The 21459-nt window shown below is 34.3% G+C and overlaps 1 protein-coding gene across 6 annotated transcripts in view; it reads left to right on the forward strand.

The window, feature by feature from the left end:
* Nucleotides 1-21459, forward strand: part of SSBP2 (single stranded DNA binding protein 2) — a 314744-nt gene that overhangs the window by 177194 nt on the left and 116091 nt on the right. The gene's annotated exons all lie outside the window — the stretch shown is intronic.

The following is a 21459-nucleotide window of genomic DNA, read 5'->3' on the forward strand; positions in this document are numbered from 1 at the left end:
AGAAATTAAGTGAGTTGCCCAAGAAAATGCATAGCTAATAAGTGAATCAGGATTTGAACTCATGCAACTTGACAATAGAATTTGTGCTCTTAACTAATACATCATGCTGCCTTTTAAGCAAGACGAGGGATGAAGATGATGTTTGGATTTAACAATAAGGATTTCACTGATAACTTTAGTCAATTTCAGTCGTTCAATGGGGGCAAAACCTGATTACAGTAAGGAATAAATGAGAATAGAGAAAGATACACAATTATTTCATGAAACTTGGCTGTGAAAAACAAGAGTAGGGAACAGTTGAGATTTTAGGAGGAACTAAAGCCAGACTAAAATGCTACGTAAATTTAAATGCTGGTGGCAGCAAGCAAGCAATGAGAGACATAGGAGAGGATGAGAGAGAGTAATAAACAGAGAGAGCTTCTGAGCCATAATGAAAAGGCAGTAGGGAATAGGATCCATAGTAAAAGTAAATAAAGGGCCCTAGAAGGGGAAAGACCTCTTTCATTGTCAAAGTGTGGAAGGAGCAGAGCATGGATATGCTTGCATATAAACTTGTAGGTTTCCTGCTAATCATAACTCCTTCATTGTCAATTTCTCTTTCATGGATTTGAAACAGGGACTAAAATTGCCTGTGTCCGAAAGTTACTTCTCATTTAACTTCAACTTTTCTTGGGTAAAGGGTAGAGGGAAGAGAATCCTTCTTACTTTGTTAATGAAATATAGGTTTCTAAGATACAGACTGAGCTGAGGAAGTCTTTCTTGTATCCATAAAACATGGAGAATTTTTAACTGCTTTTGAAGAGTCACATTTGCAGTTACACTGGAAATGAACATAGTCCCTGATATTATGTGTTGGGCTAAATCTGTAGGAAAAGGTCGCTATATAAAGATAATATATAAAGATAATAAATGAAATTTTCTGTAAGGGTGATAGTAATTATGATATGCAGTATCTCTTTATAAGCAACTGTCTAGAATATGGGCCAGCAAACTCCTGACAATTTTTGTAAGTAAAGTTTTATTTGAAACATAGCCATGCCCATTCCTGATGTATGTCTTTGGCTGCTTTTGCACTATAATGTCAGATCTAAATGGCTGCAGGAGAGACTACAAGGCCTGCAGAGCCTAATATATTTACTATCTGCTCATTTTCAGAAAAGTTTGCTGACCTCTTTTCTGGAATAGTAAAGCAATAAAGACTTGGAAATACTTTTTGAGAAAAAGAGAAAAATACCAAAAATGTGGAGACTTAGAGAACTAGAAGATATTTAGAATAGATTTTAAGTGAAAAATCACATTGCAAACTGATACAGATTGTACATTGATCTCATTTTTATCTAAAAGGTTTACATAAAATGTTAACAGCAATTGTTATATTTGATTTTTATTTTCTTACTGGTTCCATGTGTTTTGTGATATTTGTACAATTAACATATATTATTGTGTTAATAATAAACTGACTAATAGTAGACCAGGGCAACAACATAGAAGCCAAAGCTAATTAGAATGTGAAGAGAATTTGGCAGGGTCAGGCAAAGATGAGGCATGTGGAAGACATATAAGGAAAACGCACAAGTTGCCAAAGAAGTTGGAGAAATATTTTGATAATGCCACTAAGAACTCATTTAGTTTCTATAATTTCTTACATTTAACCAGAATTTGCAAGGGCTAATACCTGAGCAGTCCCTAAAAATGATTTTCCACGAAAAACAGCCAAAATGAGTTACATAAACTACAAATCACATTTAGGAACATTTATAAATGTTCCTTATTTCCAAAGATACCGATTTTTAAAATTTGGTTCATGCAGATGTTCGTTGTTTTGTGACTTATTGATAATGTTTTGTATTAGTGATTTTTTATTAGAAAAATTAAATTTATTTTTCTCTAAAGTCTTCACTTTATTATATCGTAGAAGTGGAAGACTTTGTTTTATAAGAAAATAAAAATTCTTTAAAATGGCAAACAAATTTTATTTGGTCAAAAATAAGTCAGAAATTACAAAAGCAATCTTCAGTGAAGTACTGTTATTAACCAGACGAAACTTAAAGTAGTTTTACTGTGGTATTCTACTGCCACATCTGCACTGTATCACTACCCAGATGCACACTATAAAGTTCAATGGCTCCTGACAAACATTAAGTTCCTTTCAGTGGCTATACTATGTTAGGAGTCATTGAAACAGAAGAGAAATCAGATTTTACCTAAGCTTATCTCTTAAGTCAACACACTTTTATTTAAATTATCATCTTGAATGGTATTTATTATCTCTATAATGACCAAATCAGTTGTTGAGAGCCATCTTAATGTAGAAGCTTAGTATACAAATTACTGGCTTGCCCATAAACTGTCATGCAAAACAAACAGAAAACTAAAGCAAATAACAATTTTAAACCTCTTTTTCTATTTGTCCTGTAAATATGAGTCAAAAGGCTACAGGTTTATCAGCTATAACTAAAATATAATTTGTAGAAGGAATTTTTATGTAACCGTTGTTAAAAAATTAATGCAGAGATTAAGCCTCAGAGCAAGAATGTATGTGGATATACATAGTGTTTTTATGTGAAATGCAAAATTTGAGCCTTTGTGTTAAATATATAATTATTATATAAAATTAAAGATAATTATATATTTAAAATTATACATACATGTGCATTATTTTATTCAGCCATTCCACTAACTAGTATGACCGTGAATAATGAAATGATTTTGAATGAAATAATGTCAGTCATAGCTGTATTTACAAGAAATTTCATATTAATGAAATCCATTATGCTATGGAACTTTTTAAAGAGAAGTGGTAGAAGTCCTATTTCTGATTGTTTGACAGTGTACTGAAAAAGCCTACACATTGTTGAGATCAAACTTCACTCGTCATAGATGTGTCAGATGTCCTAATAGATCTTATTTATATCTGATTTTTATTATTCAAGTTGATTTTAATCATAATGTAGACCGGAATCTGTTTTTGTTACTTATGCGAGCACTCTCTTGTTTTAAAATTAATTAATGCATTTCTCATTTATTCAGGAAGTCTCTAATGGCATTTGGGGGAGGGGAAGTTTATGAGTTCCTTCCTGAGTAATGCAGTTTTTATTTCTTGTTGAAACTGTTGTCTCAGCCAGAAACCAATGTTGGTTGGAAGAAAGGATTAATAAAAAAGAGTAGGAGAGAAGGAGGGAAAGAAAGCAGGAAAGGATGGAGGGAGGAAAGGATGGTAAGAAAAGAAAAAGCAGAAAGGGAGAATAAGAAAGTTAATTATACAAACATTTAGTTTAGTTGTGTAAAAAGTAAATACATTGTCAAATGTTCTGCTAAAACAGCAACATCCTGTCCTTGTCTCATTTCTACTCCCTGCTCCCTCTATTTCCTGCTGCCTTGATGATGGTATTTTATTTATATATAAATATATGAGGCAATATGTATATTTTGATGATGCTTGTTACTGAATTCTAAGTAATTGAAACATAAAGGAGAGTTATTCTAGTTATAAATTTTTCTGAGTTTTTATATGATTACTTGAAAATAGCTAGCCATTTCTATAACTTTATAAGGCTACTTCAGTAATGATATATTTTTTTATGCTATGAGTCAAGAAAATGTCCAGCCCAAGTCTGGGGTTTAAGGAGTGGCTATTATGTAGTGTGTGGAGAGGTACAGGGTGGAGCATATCACAATCTTGTTTCCCTTATAAAATAAACTCTTTCTGAAAGATTCCTATATTTTTATAATTGATCTCTTAGCCTTTCTAATTTATATAAATATTTAACTTGTCTAGAGGAAATAAAACATAAGGCAGTTACAGAGACTAGGATCATGAGTGAAAGAATAGGTTTTGCATGCACATTTCGTGTTTGCTCTACTTAATCTTATAATCCATAGTGAGGAAGGTAAATTCAATATTGCTGTTAAATCACTAAGCTTAAGTGACTCACCCAAGGCCTCATAGACAATGGGTGATTTTTAGGGTTAGAATGAGAATTGATGCCTCCTCTTCCAATTCTCAGCAGTCATGGGTCTCATTATCATCATCATTTCCTGAACTCCTACTGTGCTGGCAGTACTCCTGACAGTTTGTATTCTCCCTCAGAAGCTGTGACCTATTTTTAATGTTGCTTTTTCAGGTAAAGAGATAATATTACATGCTGTGTAATATTATCCATTGCTGTATAAATGGACGAAGAAGAATTTATAAATTCCAAACCTACTTAGCATTTTCATGCTCTTTAAAATTACTAAAAGTCTATCACTATTTCACAGGTTAACTGAAAAAAATTAAACAATCCAAAACTATGTTTTTGTTTTACCACTTCCTCTCACATGCACACCTTTACATTATGTTCTGTAAATACTGTTTTATTTTTTTTTATTTATTCTTTTCTCCTCCCGCCTTTGTTTTTGAGACATAGTCTTGCTCTGTTGCCCAGGCTGGAGTGCAGTGGCGTGATCTCAGCTCACTGCATCCTCTGCCTCCTGGGTTGAAGTGAATCTTGTGCCTCAGCCTCCCAAGTAGCTGGGATTACATGTGTCACCACGCCTGGCTAAATTTTGTATTTTAGTAGAGACAGGGTTTGACCATGTTGGTACGGCTGGTCTCAAACTCCTGACTGACTTCAAGTGATTCACCCACCTGGGCCTCCCAAAATGCTGTGATTACCAAACATGAGCCACTGGGCCTGACCCCTTTGACTGTGTAAATTTCTGTTTGTTTTTTTTTGTTTTTGAGAAGGAGTTTCTTGCTCTGTCGCCCAGGCTAGAGTGCAATGGCGTGATCTCGGCTCACTGCAACCTCCGCCTCCTGGGTTCAAGGGATTCTCCTGCCTCAGCCTCCCAAGTAGCTGGGATTACAGGTGCCTGCCAGCACATGGAGCTAATTTTTGTCTTTTTAATAGAGACAGGGTTTCACCATGTTGGTCAGGCTGGTCTCGAACTCCTGACCTCAGGTGATTCACCCATCTTGGCCTCCCAAAGTGCTGGAATTACAGACGTAAACCACTGTGCCCAGCCATTTCTGGTTTCTTAATACAGTTTCCGATGATAATTATTAGGTTCACTCTACTTCTTAAGTATAGGTATTTTAAATATATATTTATATGAGTTCATATGGATTTGAGAACTAGCATTAAACATACTTTTAGGTTCTTATTTGCTTAGATATCTCTCTGTGCAAGAATTAGCACAAATACTCATATACTCACTTACCAAGATAATGTTATTAATTTTATGCTACAAAACAAAATAAGACATATCCAATATTTTTCTAATGTCAAGTGACTGTAACTAGAAAATGAATGTAAGCAAGATCACAGTGTGTGAAATGTGAGTTGATATACGTATACCTTTTATGATTCAATTAAATGTTTGCTGAAAATAGCCTGATTCAAATACTTAGAAATTCCCAAAGAAATGTACAGTGAGCATCAAAATATATAATTACTTTAGATCTATTTAATAGTTGTAAACATTTAAAAAAATAGTCATAGATATTTTTTAAAGTACCAGAACAATGGCATAAAAATAAGCATAAATTGTAATTGTCTCTAGATTTAATAGAGTATACATTTTTACATTCTAGAAAACTTAATTTTATATGGTTTTCAGCACTGAAATATAATTACTAAATTCTTTGCTTGTCAGGTGACCAAGAAAAAATTTAAGTAAGATTTAAGTTGAGAGCTTTACTGGAAGAAATGCAGTTACATTTCTTTTAAACATTTTAGTAAATAAGTAATAAAATACTTTTATTTTAGTAACAGAATGCAAGTGGAAAATCCCCCCTGTGGAATCATTTGTTGTTCAAGCTTTCCCATTGAGAAAGACTGATTCTAGACTGACTGCCAGAATTTTAGAGGTTAACTCTATAGAAAAGCATTTGTATTTCTAAAACTTTTAAAATCATGAATATAATAAAATTCCAAAAATGGAGACCTAAGGTACTTCACTTGAGATACCATTAAGTAGGAAAACTGTGATTATGCTTATGTTAAATATCTTCTGCAAACAAAATCATCTGATTTATTGTTATGAAGCGGATACATATACTTAAGAAAACTAAGATCTTGTGTTTCTAATTCCCAAAACTAAATGTATTTTTAGTGTAGTGAGATAATACAGGAAAAAAATTTAAAGGCTAAATAATTTGTTGTTTTAATAGTGTAAAGTAATTGATTCCTGGTTAATTATAATCATAAAATGAGCATTCTTCTCCTATGATTACTAAACTTCTTTTATTGTAAACATAATGCCTGTGTTTGGCGAGCTCAAAATTCGCCTTGTTAAGTTCTAATCTGTTATTCCATAGAATACAAACAAGGGAAATCCTAAAATTATATCTACATGGTTAAGTCAAATGGAGACTTGTTGACATGTTGTGATTTATGTAGAGAATCAGATTGTCCCATTCTGCTCAGTTAAAATCAACTAAGCATTATTTTGAGGTTTTAGACCATTTGTGCAAAATCAAAATGAAGGTCGAAGAATGAATGAGTTTAATTTTTTCATGACCCTCTTTTTAATATCTTTAAATTATTACTTTTCATTTTCTTAATAAAATTACTTTGGTATAAAAAATGAATATTTTAATACGACATTTCAATAATGCCATTTATTCAATATCTAGCTATTAAGTCTAAGGTGCTGAATGAGGTTTTGTTAGATAATACAGTAATATAAGAGTCTCTATAGTTGTGGTCCTCAGGGAGTTTGCAATTTTGATAGAAAGTCAAGACCAAACACATGAGAATTAAACAAAGCTCGATAATGTTAGATAATATTAGAGATGACAGTAGTATCAGAAGCAGAGTTATTCTTTCCAAATGTCAGAAAACATATTTGGAGCATAAAATACAGTTAATTACTGTTAATGTTCATGTGCAGCAACATAGGCTAAAATGCATACGTTGATGTGTAATCAATATAGCAAGCCAGAGTAAATATATGAGATATAGTCTTTTATTTCTTTAAACTGTGAATCTGGACATTTGTCTTGAAGATGGAGGGTAAGAGGGACAGTATGGGACAGTGTAACAAAAAAAGAGAGGACAGAGTATCTGCTCAAGAAAAGACTGATATCTAGAAAAACTGGGCACAAAAGGGAGAGAAGGGATATATCAAAACCTAAGTCACCTGAAAAGTATGACTTAGCATACTTCAGAAAACCAAAAATGTAATGCCATATTAACAGTCAGTCAATATCACCTTAGAAGTGGTGGTTTCAAGGGCCTATACTTATCCCCAAACACAGCAAGTTGTATATATTATTTCTATATCAGTCGTTTCTCAATAATATTGTTTAAAAATGATCAGTAAAATTACTGTCATAAGCAGAGCCCTCTGGTTATAATTTTTGTATTAATCATTCAAGTACTCTTTCAGCAGATACTATCAAACACCATTGCAGATGGAGGCTATTGAGGTGTTCTTTCCAAAGGGCTTAGAGTTTTGGCTTGGGAAAGCAGATGCATATACAATAACAAAAAACTGTAACAAGATGTAGGATAGGTGAGAGAAGGCTGTTAGAAGTAAGGCCTGGAAATGCAATTTGGATTTAGGACATGGAGGGACTTATTATAAGATTAAAAAATATAAGATGTTTAGATAAATAGGACTCATGGAAGATAGTCGAATGTGTCAGTGACATGATCACAGCAGAGATATTTGATAGTATGATCCAACATTGTCAGAGCAAGACAAGGGATTGATTGATGAAGAGAAAGATGAAGGCAGGAAGATAAACCATATGCTCCTTATTTCAATGCTACTTATTTCAATGGCACAGTTAAGATGTGGTAGTGGTTGAACTAAGTCTTCAACAGATGGGTGAAAAAGGTAAAGAAGATTTTTAAAGTTTTGGAAATTTAACATTTTTAAGACTTGAAGCCAGTTAATAGCTTATCAGTTAGAGGTTTCCTTTGGTAATTTAAAAACTATAATGTACCTTGCTTATTAAGGAACTAAGCTGCTCTTTCTGAAATATAATGTCAGTTAAATATGTATAAACATTTCACTTTATAAAAGATAAAACTACCTTCTTAATATTGTACATTTTAAAATATATTCTGTAGCCCATTTTAGTAAATTCACTGGAGAAGAGGCAGGATTTTTGAGTCATTTTCCTTTAATTCATACAAATATCATGAAATACTATTTGGGTAGAAGTAATATGCATTAGATCTATAGTTAGAATATTTTTCTTAAGAATTCAAGGACTGGTATAGTGCTGTCTGAACATATATTTCTTAAGTATATTTTATTTTTAGAACAGTTCATAGCACAATTAAGTAGAAAGTTCAGAGGTTTCCCATATACCCCACTGCCTCCAGTATACAACCCCTTTGATCAACATGTTGCCCCCACAGTGATACATTCATTACGATCAATGAACCTACATTTTCACATTATCACCCAGAGTCCACAGTTTACATTAGGGTTCACTTTTGTTATTGTATATTCCATGGGTTTGTACAGTAACATACAGAATAGTTTCACTGCCCTAAAAATCCTTGTGTCCTATCTTTACATCCTTTCCTTCCTCCAACTGTTGGCAACTGTTGATTTTTTCACTGTCTCCTTTTGCCTTTTCTAGTATATCATATAGTTAGAATCATACAACATGTAGTCAGCCTTTTCAGATTAGTTTCTTTCGCTTAGTAATATGCATTTAAGTTTTCTCAGCTGGGCAACTTGGCTCATATGTATAATTCAGCATTTTGTGAGGCCAAGGCGGGAGGATGACTTGAACCCAGGACTTTGAGACCAGCCTGGGCAGCATAGCACATCATCTCTACGAAGAACAAAAACAGAAACATTAGCTAGACATGGTGGCACGTGCTTATAGTCCTAGCTACTTGGAAGGCTGAAGCGGGAAGATTGCTCGAGCCCAGGAGTTGAAGACTGCAGTGAGTTATGATTGTGCCACTGCACTCAAGCCTGGGCAACAGAGTGAGATCCTGTCTCAAAGGAAAGAAAATGTTTTCTCCATGTCTTTTCATGGCTTGATAGCTCATATCTTTTTAGCACTGAATAATATTCCATTGTCTGGTTATAATACAGTTTATTTCTCTACTTACCTACTGAAGGACATCTTGGTTGTTTCTATGTATTGGCAATTATAAATAAAGCTGCTACAAATATCTATGTGCAGAATTTTGTTTGGGGAAAGGTTTTCAACTCCTTGGGTAAGTACCAAGGAGAGCAGTTGCTGGATAATATGGTAGAGTATGTTTGGTTTAGTAAGAAACTGCCAAACTGTCCTCCAAAGTGGCTGCTCCATTTTGCATTTCCACCAACAGTGGGTAAGTTCCTGTTGCTCCAAATCCCCACCAGCATTTTATGGTGATGTTACTGTTCTGGATTTTGGCTTGAATAGACTATTTTATTTTTTGCCAAGATTTGCCCTTTGCTATAAAAGCCCAAACTATAAATGATGATTAGTCTAGGTGAAAACTTCTAACAATCATTATTCTAATACATTCTAAGAGAATTCTTTGTGATTGATTTTTTAAAATGTTGCAATATGTTCTATAAAGCCTTCATACTCAGGTTTTTAGGACATACTGTAACATTGTATATTTAATGTTCATAAGATTGGCATTGTGTTAGAAGGCAAATTTCTTTTGAGAAGTCATTTGTTCTAGAAATCGTTGATCAGTAAATTCACTGACTTTTTCAGTTTTCCAGTAGCCTGTCTAAAACTTACCATGGTTTCATAATATTTTACTAAAATTAATGGAGTAGAAAACTTTTAAGCAAACTAGTAGTTTTATCTTTGGATATATATGAAAAATTCTAATGGAAAATATTTTTGCTTTGACCTCAAAGACATATTTTAAGAGTAACTCAAGCCTAAAAAATACTAAATCTCCTGAAAGTTAAAGTTGAAAATACTGAGATAGTATGTATATACCTTCTGGCAGCAGCATTTTTTGTTGTTGGTCTAGTTAGTGACCTGGCATAGAGGAAAAAAAATGCGTAGACATTTGCAAATTTCACCTAAAAATTGACTTCTATATCAGTAAAGACTTTATTGGGTTGAGGTATGGAATAATCAATCTCAAAGGGATGCTTTTGCAAGGTAAATTAGTGATCAAGAATGAATTTAAAAATGTGATTTTGCTATTTACTAACATGTGACCTTGGACAAGTTGTGTAAAGTTATGTGTGGCATAGCTTCTTTATTTGTAAAGTGGGAAAGGTAATGCCTATTCATTGCTATTACGTTGATTAAATGAGATTACGTAAAGTACTTGGTACAATGCCCAACACTCAGTAGGTGATTAATAAATGATAGCCGTTGTTCTTGATCAGCCAGGCTTATACTTAAACATTCCCTTTAAAACTATTAAAAGAAGAAAGAAGGAAAGGGAATTTCATCTGATCAACCAGGTTTGTGCTTAAACATTCCCTTTAAAACTATTACAGGGAAAAGGAAGAGAAAGGAATTTCATCTGTCTAGCTTACCAAGAATGTAGTGGACATTGGATTCTGCGAGCAAAGGTCTATGACAAATTAAAACTAAAATACTCTCTCTGCCTTTTTATAAATTAGTTTTTCTCTTCATGTCACTTCTGTAACAACTTTTGTGGTGTCAGAATTAAAGATTGTTTATTAGCACAGTTTTCCCTTTTAATTTACCATGTATTTTGTATTATGCAAGGGATAGCACTTGTCTAAGCTGACCTGTTACACCCCTGAAAGCACGAAATATGTTTTGTTCATTGTGTATATATCCCAGAGTATATCACATCTAATATGTAATCAACAAGTATATATGAATTCCATGAATCTCAGTTGTTGTATATGCTGTGCCTGAGAGGCAGAGGAACTTGATTCATGATCAGCTTAACTACAAATCAACTATGTGGTGATATTTTCAGACTTTATTCACACAACTAATTATTTCTATTACTGTTGTTAGTATTACTACTACTAATTATTTCTATTACTGTTCCTTAAAATAGCATTTGTATGTTTTTTATTAGTCAAGGTAGGGAAGTGGTTGTAAAAACAATTGCAAATTTCAGTGCCTCGATACAATAAAGTTTATTTCTTACCTTATGTCACAGTCTATTTTGGGTAGGGTTGCCAGATAGAATACAAGATGCCCAGTTAAATTTGAATTTCAAATAAGCAATAAACAATTTTTTATTATAAGTGTGTCCTAAATATTGCATAGATTTATAGGTATGTCTTTAATACTGTATAAGACATATTTGTAATTTTAGAAAGTATGTGTTTCTCTGAAATTCAAATTCAGCAGCTCTCTGTATATTTATTTGTTAAAGCTGGCCATCCTAAAGTGTAGAGAAGTGATGATGGATAGAAGACTTGAGTGGCTCTACTTTATGCAGTCAGTAAGAGTCCCATACTCTTTCCCTCACATTGTCCTACCATATGTTGGGCCTTATCCTCCTCTATATTCAGTCCATATATGGAGAATAGCAGAGCATAATAATGGGGGATTGTGTGAGGTTTCATGGGCCAAACTTGGAAGCACCTTGTTATTACTTCCACCCACTTTGTGTGTATATATATATATATATATATATATATATATATATATATATATATATATTTACTTATTCATATATATATTTAACATAAAGGAGGGCTGGGAAATGTAGTTTGGCTATGTGTCTGAGAAGCAAAAACAGGTTTAATGAGCATCCAGTCTCTACCATATTCCTTTCTTTGTTCACTAAATGAGTGACATTATTATTACTGTTTTTATTTTTCTGTTTTTTCCCCTTTGAATAATTAGGATATCAGCACATTTACTCTTAGTTTTATTCTCCCCCTGTCAAAACAAACAAACAAAAAATCCCACAGTGATTCCTTTTAAACATTCCTTCCTCTTATGTCCTTCTGTGGAATCATCAAAATGAGTTGTACTATTTCTCCAAAGATTATCAGTTAGACTTCAGTAATATGTGTTTAGGCAAAGTTCAAGAGACAGACCTGCCTATTTCTTGTCCTGAAATACATTACAGGGTTCCTGGTTATTCAGCTGGTCAATAAAAAGATACCTGATTGCCTTCCAGAGTCAAAGAGGCTTTACTTGACAATAAGAAATAAAGGTGGAAGTTTGGTGTTTTTATGAAGATAAAGAATTGCATCATGAAGATAAAGAGTCAGTATTTGAGCATATAGGTAGATTATTGTTTATAATTATATATTGCTTATTCCAGTATTGCACAGCAAGCATGTCACTTTTGTCCATTTTATTTGTATTACATTGTTCTGAAAAACTCTAGATATACTTAGTAGAGTAGTTATATTTGATTTCAAGGGTAGAAAAAAATTAGTAATTTAGATGTCTTGTTTTAAATGAAATTTATTTGTTTTTCCATTCTTTCATTCAGCAAACAATTATTGAATGCCTACGATTTGTAGGATATAGCATGTATAGTTGAAACTATTCATGAGTATCCATAATCCTGTAATAGGAATTCTTTTTTTTCAACTTTTATTTTAGATTCAGATGATACATGTGCTGGTTTGTTACCTGGGTATATTGCATGATGCTGAGGTTTAGAGTATGAATGATATCCTCACCCAGGTACTGAGCATAGTACCCAACAGTGAGTTTTTCATCCCTCCTCCCTCTAGTAGTCTTAAGTGTCTATTGTTGGCATCTTTATGGTCATTAGTACCCATTGTTTAGCTTCCATTTCTAAGTGAGAACATGTGGTATTTGGTTTTCTGTTCCTGAATTGATTTCTTAAGATAATGGCCTCCAGCTGCATCCATGTTGCTGCAGAGGACATGTGTATTAGTCCCTTCTTACGCCGCTGCAGAGAAACTACCTGAGACTGGGTAATTTAATTAATAAACAAAGGAGTTTTAATTGACTCACAGTTCTGCATGGCTAGGGAGGACTCAGGAAACTTACAGTCCTGGTGGAAGGGGAAGCAGTCACCTTCTTCACAAGGCTTTACGTAAGAGTATGAGCATGTGAAAGAGGAACTGTCAAACACTTATAAAACCATCAGATTTGTCAGATTTGTCAAAGATCAGATAGTTGTAGATGTGTGGTGTCATTTCTGAGGCCTCTATTATGTTCCGCTGGTCTATATCACTGTTTTGGTACCAGTACCATGCTGTTTTGATTACTGTAGCCTTGTAGTATAGTTTGAAGTCAGGTAGCATGATGCCATCTGCTTTATTTGTTTTTTGTTTGTTTCTTTGTTTTTGTTTTTTGGTGGTTTTTTTTTTTTGGATTTTTTTGCTTAGGATTGTCTTGGCTATGTGGGCTCTTTTTTGGTTCCATATGAAATTTAAGGTGTTTTTTTTCCAGTTCAGTGAAGAAAGTCATTGCTAGCTTGATGGGGATAGTGTTGAATCTATAAATTACTTTGGGCAGTATGGCCTTTTCATGATATTGATTCTTCCTAACCATGAAAATAAGCAATGGGAAAAGGATTCCCAATTTAATAAATAGTGTTGGGAAAACTGACTAGCCATATGCAGAAAGCTGAAACTGGAACCCTTCATTACACCTTATACAAAAATTAACTCCAGTTGGATTAAAGATTTAAACACAAGACCTAACACCATAAAAACCCTAGAAGAGCATCTGGGCAATACCTTTCAGGACGCAGGCATGGGCAGGGACTTCATGACTGAAACACCAAAAGCAGTGGCAACAAAAGCCAAAATAGACAAATGGGATCTAATTAAACTAAAGAGCTTCTGCACAGCAAAAAAAACTATCATTAGAGTGAACTGGCAACCAACAGAATGGGAAAAAATTTTTGCAATCTACCCGTCTGACAAAGGGCTAATATCCAGAATCTACAAATAACATAAACAAATTTAAAAGAAGAAAACAACCCCATCAAAAAGTGGGCGATTGGATAAGAACAGACACTTCTCATAAGAAGACATTTATGCAGCCAACAAACATGGGAAAAAAATCTCATCATCACTAGTCATTAGAGAAATACAAATTAAAATCACATTGAGATACCATCTCATGCCAGTTAGAATGACAATCATTAAAAAACCATGAAACAACAGATGCTGGAGAGGATGTGGAGAAATAGGAACACTTTTACACTGTGGTGTAAATTAATTCAACCACTGTAGAAGACAGTGTGGCAGTTCCTCAGTGATCTAGAGCTGGAAATACCATTTGACCCAGCAATCCTATTACTGGGCATGTAAATCATTCTATTATAAAGACTTATGCACACATATGTTTATTGTGGCATTGATCACAATAGCAAAGACTTGGAACCAACCTAAATGCCCATCAGTGATAGACTGGATAAAGAAAATGTGGCACATATACACCATTGAATACTATGCGGCCATAAAAAAGGATGAGCTCATGTCCCTTTCAGGGACATGAATGAAGCTGGAAACCATCATTCTCAGCAAACTGACACAAGAGCAGAAAACCAAACACGGCATGTTCTCACTCATAAGTGGGTGTTGAACAATAAGTACACATGGACACAGGGAGGGGAAAACACACCCTGGCCTGTTGGCGGGGAGACTAGGGGAGGGATAGCATGGAGTGGGGGGATAGGGAAGTGATAACATTAGGAGAAATACCTAATGTCGTTGACAGGGTGATGGATGCAGCAAACCACCATGGCACGTGTATACCTATGTAACAAACCTGCACTTTCTGCACATGTACCCCAGAACTTAAAGTATAATAATAATAATAAACTATCAGATTTCATGAGAACTCACTCACCATCACAAGAACAGTATTGGAGAAGCCACCCCCATGATCCAATCACCTCCCACTGGGTCCTTCCCTCAACACATGGGGATTATGAGGATTACAATTCCCGATGAGATTTGGGTGGGGACACAGCACCAAACCATATCAACGTGACTTTGTTCTTTTTTATGGATGCGTAGTATTCCATGGTGTATATGGAATATTCACCATGTATATACAACATGGAATACTGTGCATCTATCTCCTTTATCCAGTCTAGTGTTGATTGACACCTACACTGATACCATGTCATTACTATTGTGACTAGTGGTGCTATGAACATGTGAGTGTAAGTGTGTTTTTGGTACAATGATATTAACTTTTTGTTATATGCCAGAGAAATGGAATTGCTGGGTAAAATGGTAGTTCTGTTGTAAGTTCTTTGAGAAACCTCCAAACTGCTTTCCACGGTGGCTGAACTGATTTACATTCCCACTAGCAGTGTATAAGCATTCTCTTTTCTTCACAGCCTTGCCAACACATTTTTTGTTTTGTTTTGTTTTACTTTTTAATAATTGCCAGTCTCACTGGTGTGAGACGGTATCTCATTGTGGTCTTGATTTGCATTTCTCTGATGATTAGTGATGCGGAGCATTTTTTCATGTATTTGTTGGCCGCTTGTATGTCTTCTTTTGAGAAGTGTCTGTTTATGTCTTTTGTCCATATTTTAATGAGGCTATATGTTTTTTGCTTGCTCAATTAAGTTCCTTTTTGATTCTGGATATTAGACCTTTATTGGATGCATAGTTTGTGAATACTTTGTCCCATTCTGTAGGTTGTTTAGTCTGTTGATAGTTTCTTTTGCTGTACAGAATCTCTTAGTTGAATTAGGTTCCACTTGTCAATTTTTGTTTTTGTTGCAATTTCTTTTGAAGACTTAATCATAATTCTTTGCCATGGTTGGAGTCCAGAATAGTGTTTCTTAGTTTTTTTTTTTTTCTAGGATTCTTACAGTTTGAGGTTTTACATTGAAATCTTTATTTTGAGTTATGTTTTGTATATGGTGAAAGGTAGGGGCCCAGTTTCATTCTTCCACATATGGCTAGCCAGCTATCCCAGCACCATTTATTGAATAGGGAGTCATTTTCCGATTTTGTCTTCTTGTCTACTTTGTCAAAGATCAGTTGGCTGTACGTGTGCAGCTTTATTTCTGAGTTCTCTGTTCTGTTCCATTAGTCTATATGTCTCTTTTTGGACAAGTGCCATGCTGTTTAGGGTTATTGTAGCCTTACAGTATAGTTTGAAGTCAGGTAATGTGATATCTCTGGCTTTGTTTTTTTCTCTTAGGATTGCTTTGGCTATTTGGGCTCCTTTTTGGTTCTATATGAATTTTAGAATAGTTTGTTCTAGTTCTGTGAAAAATGACATTGGTAGTTTGGTATGAATAACATTGAATCTATAGAGTGCCTTAGGCAGTATGGCCATTTTAATAATATTGATTCTTCCAATCTGTGAGCATGAGTTGTTTTTCCATTTGTTTGTGTCTTATATGACTTCTGTTATCAGTGTTTTATAGTTCTCCTTGTAGAGATCTTTCACGTAGTTAGATGTATTCTTAGGTATTTTGTTTGTTGTGTGGCCATTGTAAATGGGTTTGCATTCTTGATTTGGCTCTCAGCTTGAACATGACTGGTATATAGAAATGTTACTGATTTTTTTCCATTGAATGTACCTCCTGAAACTGTACCAATGTGGTTTAACAGCTCCAGGATCAGATCTGGAAACTTTTGGCAGGGTCTTTAAGGTTTTCTAGCTATAGAATCATATTGTTTGCATAGAGAGATACTTTTACTTCTTTTTGTATTTCGATGTCTTTTTTTTTTTTTTTTTTTTTTTTTACTTTCTGTTACCCAATTGCTCTGGATAGGACCTCCAGGAATTCTAATATTTAACTCTTAATATTGAATGATGTTCAATAACTCTTAGTATTGAACTCATGCTTTTTGAGTGATTTGCAGGTGCATCTAAGAGATACTGCAGTTTGGTTTAAAAGCACCACAATAAAGTGAATACTGCAATAAACTGAGTCACACACATATTTTGTTTTTTTTTATAGTGCATATAAAAATTATGTTTACATTATACTCTAATCTATTAAGTGTGCAATAGCATTATATCTAAAGAAACAGTGTACATACCTTAGTTTAAAAATATTTTATTGATAAAAAATGCTAACAATTTTCTAAGCCCTCAATGAGTCATAATCCTTTTGCTGGTGGAGGGTCTCGCCTTGATATTGGTGGGTGTTGACTGATCAGAGTGGTGGTTGTTGAATGCTGGGGTGACTGTGGAAGTTTCTTAAAATAAGACAACAGTGAAGTTTACCACATTGAATGGCTTTTCCTTTCACAAATGATTTCTCTATAGCATGCGATACCGTTTCATGGCATTTGACCCACAGTAGAACTTCTTTAAAAATTGCAGTCAGTTTTAATCTTAAATCCTGCCACTGCTTTATCAATTCAGTTTATGTAATATTCTAAATCTTTTGTAATCATTTCAACAATATTCACAGCATCTTCACCAGGAGTAGATTCTATCTCAAGAAATCACCATCTTTGCTCATCCATAAGAAACAACTCCTCATCTGTTCAAGTTTGATTGGCAACAATTGAGTCACATCTTCAGGCTTCACTTCTAATTCTAGTTCTCCCTCTGTTTCCACATCTGCAGTGACTTTTTCCACTCAAGTCTTGAACCCCATAAGGTCATCCACAAGGGTTGGAATCAACTACTTCCAAACTCTAGTTCATGTTACTATTTTAATCTCCACCCATGAATCAAAAATGTTCTCAATAGCATCTAGAATAATGAATTCCTTCCAGAAGGTTTTCTATTTACTTTTTCCAGACTCATCAAAGGAATCACTATCTGTGGCAACTAAAGCCTTATGAAATATATTTCTAAATAATAAGTCTTGAAGTCAACAGTTATGTCATGATCCATGGGCTGCAGAATGGATGTTGTCTTTGCATTCAGGAAAACATTAGTCTCCTTGTATATCTTCATCAGAACTCTGGTAACTAGATGCATTGTCAGCAAACAGTGAAGGACTTCTGTGTAGCAGGTCTCAACAGTGGCCTTCAAATATTCAGTAAACCATGCTGTAAACAGATGTGCTGTCACCCAGGCTTTATTTTTCCATTTGTAGAACACAGGCAGAGTATAATTAGTGTAATTCTGAAGGGCCATAGGATTTTCAGAATGGTAGGTGAGTACTGGCTTCAGCTTGAAGCTACCAGCTATATTAGCTCCTAACAAGAGAATCCGTCTTTGAATATTTGAAAGCATGCATTGACTTCTGCTCTCCAGCTGTGAAAGTCCTAGATGGCATCTTTGAATAGAAGGCTGTTTCATCTACGTTGAAAATCTGTTGTTTGGTAGAACCACCATAATCAGTGATCTTAGCTAGACCTTCTGAATAACTTGGTGCAGCTTCTACATCAGCACTTACTGCTTCACCATGCACTGTTTTGTTCTGAAGACAGCTTCCTTCCTTAAACTTTGTGAACCGATTTCTGCCAGCCTCAGACTTTTTGTCTGCCTCTCTCTTACGTCTCTCAGCTTACACAGAATTAAAGAGACTTAGGGCCTTGCTGTGTTCGGCTTTGGCTTAAAGAAGTGTTGTGGCTGGTTTGATCTTCTGTCCACATCACTAAAACTTTCTCCATATAAATAGTAAGACTGTTTTGTTTTCTTATCATTTGTGTTTCACTGGAGTAGCGTTTTTAATTTCCTTCAAGAACTTTTCCTTTGTATTCAGAACTTGGTTGTTTGATACAAGAGGCATAGCTTTTGGCCTGTCTTGGCTTTTGACATGTCTTACTCACTGAGCTTGATTATTTTTAGCTTTTGATTTAAAGTGAGAGATGTGCAGGTTTTTTCCTTTTACTTTGAACACTTAGGGGCCATTATAGGGTTATTAATTGGCCTAATTTTAATATTATTGTCATTTTTAGCTTTTGACTTAAAATGGGAGATGTGCAACTTTTTACTTGAACCTTAGAGGCCATTTTAGGTTTATTAATTGGCCTCATTTCAGTATCGTTGTGTCTCAGGGAATAGGGAAGCCTGAGAAGAGGCTTCAGTTGGTAGGTAAAGCACTCAGAACACACCCCTCTATGGATTACATTTGTCACGTATGGCATGGTTCACAGTGCCCTAAACTGTTACAACAGTAACATCTAAGATCACTGATAACAGATAATCATAACAGATATAATAATAATTGACAAGTATTACGAGAATTACCAAATGTGACAGAGACCTGAAGTGAACACATGCTGTTGGATAAATGATGATGGGAGACTTACTAAAGGCACATGGGGTTGCCACAAACCTTGAATTTGTAAAAACAAACAACAAAAACAACGACAGTATCTGTAAAGTGCAATAAAGTGAGGTATGTCCCTATTCAGTGATGATGGTTTTTTTTTAAATCCCAAAATAAACTGTCTCCCATTTCTCATGATGGTCACTGAAATTTCAAAATGTCTTTCTAGAGTTAAGGATGCCATCTGTGGCCCAGTTGCAGAACAGCCAAATTCATATGAGAATTGTCTCAGATCTCATCAGCATTGTCTTCAATCCAACTCACTGCCACCCCCCCCCATAAGAAGAAAAGTAGGTCATCAATAGTTAAGAAGATTTTGGGGTTAGTTAACCTTTAGGTGTTCATCATAGAAATTCCCCAATAAAATTTGGATTTTATTAAGCAATAAAGTCAGACAAGCCCAGTGAGATCAGATCATGTTAAGGATATTAATCACAATCCCTCACTTGTTTGGAGAAAGTCAACAAATGAAATTTTAAAATGTTTCAAAATACCTTTTAGAAAATGAATCTAACCTTTCCTAAAATAGATATCAGGTGCTACAGTATTTTTAAGATAGAGTAACATATACTGTTTCAGTACCACAATATCTGAAAATAAGGTAATTTTTCCTGTCATGTGATAGAGTTAAGCACATAGGTGAAGTTTTTAAAAACATCTTGTTTGCTTTCAAGTTTTGGCAATTGTGAATAAAGCTACTGTAAACATCTATGTATAAGCTTTTGTATGGACACAGCTTCCAGCTCCTTTGGCTAAATACCAAGAAGAGAAATTGCTGAATCATATGATAAAGGTATATTTAGTTTTTTAAGAAGTTACTGGGGCCTATCAGTGGGTGGAAGATGGGAGGAGGGAGAGGATCAGAAAAAATAACTAATAGGTACTAGGCTTAATACCTGGATGATGAAATAATCTGTACAACAAACCCCCATGACACGTTTACCTATGTAACAAACCTACATGTGTACCCCTGAACTTAAAAGTTAAAAAAAAAAAGAAGTTACCAGCTTTTCTCCCAAAGTTGTTGTATCATTTTGCACTTTGAAGGAAAGTTCCTGTTGCTCTACACCCTTACCAACATTTTATGTTGTCATTGATCTACATAGTGGCCATTCTAATATGCATGTAATGGAATCTCATTGTTTTAATTTGCATTTCCCCAATAGCATATTATGTAGGACCTCTTTTCATATGCTCATTTGCCATCTTTATATCTCCTTTGCTGAGATGTCTGTTTGAGTCTTTGGCCCACTTTTATTGGGCTGTTTATTATTACTACATTTTATAAAGTTATTTGTATATTTTTGTAACTGTTCTTTATCAGATATGTCTCATGCAAATATTTTTTCCCAGTCTGTGACTTATCTTCTAATTCTCTTGACAGTGTCTTTTACAGAGCAGAAATTTTTTTAATTCTAATGAAATCCATGTTATGAAATTTTTTTTCATGGAATCATGCCTTTGGTATTGTATCTTAAAGGTCATCTTGATTTTATTATATGTTATTATCTAGGAGTTTTATAGTTTTGCATTTCACATGTAGGTCTTTGGTCCATTTTGACATAATTTTTGTAAAGGGGGTAAGGTCTGTGTTTTAGATTCATTCTTATTTTTTTGCATGTGGATGTCCCAGTTGTCTAGCAACATTTGTTGAAAAAACCATTTTTCTCCATTCTAGTACCTTTGCTCTCTTGTCAAAATTCAGTTGACTATATTTATATGGGTCTATTTCTATGTGGGTCTCTCTCTTCTGTTCCATTGACCTATTTGTCTTTTTTTTTTTTCTTGCCAGTGCCATATTATCTTGATTACTGTTGTTTTATAGTCAGTCCTCCAAATTTGTTCTCCTTTTTCATTGTATTGGTTATTTGGGGTCTTTTGCCTATTCATATAAACTTTACAATTTGTTAATCAATAGCCACAAAATAACTTGGTTGGATTTTTATTGGAATTATGTTGAATCTATAGGTCACATTAGGAAGAACTGTCATTTTGATAATATTGAGATACTGAGTCTTCCTATTCATGAACATAGAATATCTCTCCATTTATTTGATTTCTTTCATATCAGAGTTTTGTAGGTTTCCTCATATAAAATTTTTTGCATAATTTTATTAGATTTATACCTAAGTATTTCATCTTTTGGGTGCTAATGTAAAAAGTATTGTGTTTTTTATGTCAAATTTCATTTGTTCTTTGGTAGTTTATGGAAAAGCAATTGGCTTTTGTATATCAACCTTGTATCCTGACACCTTACTGTAATCGCTTATTGCCACTCTCTTCTTGATTGCCTGGTTTCTGAGAATTCAAATGTAATTTTTAACTTTGTTTCTCCATTGGTAAGGGTGTGTGTGTGTGTGTGTGTGTGTGTGTGTGTGTGTGTGTGTGTGTG

Source organism: Sapajus apella, unplaced genomic scaffold (assembly GCF_009761245.1).
Source record: "Sapajus apella isolate SASKATOON/1434 unplaced genomic scaffold, GSC_monkey_1.0 scaffold1, whole genome shotgun sequence".
In the NCBI taxonomy this organism is placed as follows: domain Eukaryota; kingdom Metazoa; phylum Chordata; class Mammalia; order Primates; family Cebidae; genus Sapajus; species Sapajus apella.